Source organism: Arachis ipaensis, chromosome B05 (genome assembly GCF_000816755.2).
Source record: "Arachis ipaensis cultivar K30076 chromosome B05, Araip1.1, whole genome shotgun sequence".
Lineage (NCBI taxonomy): Eukaryota > Viridiplantae > Streptophyta > Magnoliopsida > Fabales > Fabaceae > Arachis > Arachis ipaensis.
This window is the reverse complement of record NC_029789.2, coordinates 105,153,678-105,155,927: the sequence shown is the minus strand read 5'-3', so window position 1 is coordinate 105,155,927 and position 2,250 is coordinate 105,153,678.

The window sequence follows — 2,250 nt, the reverse complement described above, 5'->3', positions numbered from 1 at the left end:
CATTACCAGGGAAAGAAAGAGCAATGAATTTTACATAATCAAAGTGTAATCATAATTTCTGCGCACCAAGTTTTTGGCGCCGTTGCCGGGGATTGTTCGAGTTTGGACAACTAACGGTTCATCCTGTTGCTCAGATTAGGTAATTTTTCTTTTGTTTTCTTTTCAAAAATTTTTCAAAAATATTTCAAAATTTTCTCACCTATTTTCGAAAAAAAAAATTTAATAAAACTAATGTTTTCAAAAATAAATTATTCTATGGCTTCAAAACTTTCAAGAATGAATTCTAGAGTTTCATGGTAACATGTTGAATCCTATCTGGCTGTAAAGCCATACCCAAACTGCTTTGGGATTGGTCTTCAACTAATCACCTCAATGGAGTCATGCCCAATTCTTCTGGATAGGGTATGTCAGGCGTGTCATGTTTGAGTTACATACTAAAGCTTGGCTGGCTATTAAGCCATGCCTGACTCTTTGATTGGAGCTTTAGACTAAAAAGTATAAGATTCCTGGAATTCATATTAAAAATTTTGGAATCCTTATTTTTCTCTTTTCTAAATAATTTTTGAAAAATATAAAATAAAAATCCAAAAAAATTAGAAAATCATAAAAATCAAAAATATTTTGTGTTTCTTGTTTGAGTCTTGAGTCATGTTATAAGTCTGGTGTCAATTGCATGTGCATCTTGCATTTTTTTCGAAAATTTCATGCATTCATGGTGTTCTTCATGATCTTCAAGTTGTTCTTGGTAAGTCTTCTTGTTTGATCTTTGCATTTGCATGTTTTGTGTCTTTTCTTGTTTTTCATATGCATTCTTGAATTCTTAGTGCCTAAGCATTAAAGAATTCTAAGTTTGGTGTCTTGCATGTTTTCTTTGCATTAAAATTTTTTTAAAAATATGTTCTTGGTGTTCATCTTGACATTCATAGTGTTCTTGGTGTTCATCTTGACATTCATAGCATTCTTGCATGCATTCATTGTTTTAATCTAAAAATCTCATGCATTGCATCATTTTCACGTTTTTCTCTCTCATCATTCAAAATTCAAAAATCAAAAAAATATCTTTCCCTTTTTTTTCTCTCATCAAATTCGAAAATTGAGTTGACTTTTTCAAAGATTTTTTAAAAATCAAGTTGTTTCTTATAAGTCAAATCAAATTTTCAATTTGAAAATCTTATCTTTTTCAAAATCTTTTTCAAAAATCAAATCTTTTTCAAATTTCTTAGTTATTTTCAAAAATTCCAAAAATATTTTTCAAAAATCTTTTTCTTAATTTTACATCATATTTTCGAAAATAACATCATCAATTAATGTTTTGATTCAAAAATTTCATGTTTGTTACTTACTTGTTAAGAAAGATTCAAACTTTAAGTTCTAGAATCATATCTTGTGATTTCTTGTGAATCAAGTCATTAATTGTGATTTTAAAAATCAAATCTTTTTCAAAAACAAATTTCAATCATATCTTTTCAAAAATATCTTCTTATCTTATCCTTTTCAAAAATTTGATCTCAAAATATATTTTCTAACTTCCTAACTTCTTATCTTTTCAAAATTTGTTTCAACTAACTAACTAACTTTTTGTTTGTTTCTTACCTTTTTCAAAACTACCTAACTAACTCTCTCTCTCTCTCTCTCTAATTTTCGAAAATATCTTCCCTCTTTTTCAAAAATTCTTTTTAATTAACTAATTATTTTAACTTTTGATTTTAAAATTTCGAAAATTACTAATCTTTTTCAAAAATTATTTTCGAAAATTCTCTTTCTCTCTCATCTCATTTTTTTCTTCTACTCACACAAAGGAACCTCTATACCTGTGGTAAAAAGGATCCCAATTATTATTTTTCTGTCCCTCTTTTTCATATGAGCAGGAGCAAAGACAAGAATATTCTTGTTGAAGCAGATCCAGAACCTGAAAGGACTCTGAATTACAACAAACCAGTAAGCACCTATCAGGAATTTTCGAACAAGAAAAGGAGATGGCAGCCGAAAAACTTAGAGTGGACGTTCAGACCTTCAGACAGAAAGAAGGTGAATCCCTCTATGAAGCTTGGGAGAGATACAAAGGACTGAACAAAAAGTGTCCTACTGACATGCTTTCAGAATGGACCATCCTGGATATCTTCTATGATGGTTTGTCTGAATTGGCAAAGATGTCATTGGATACTTCTGCAGGTGATTCCATTCACCTAAAGAAAACGCCTGCAGAAGCTCAAGAACTCATTGACATGGTTGCTAATAACCAGTTCATGT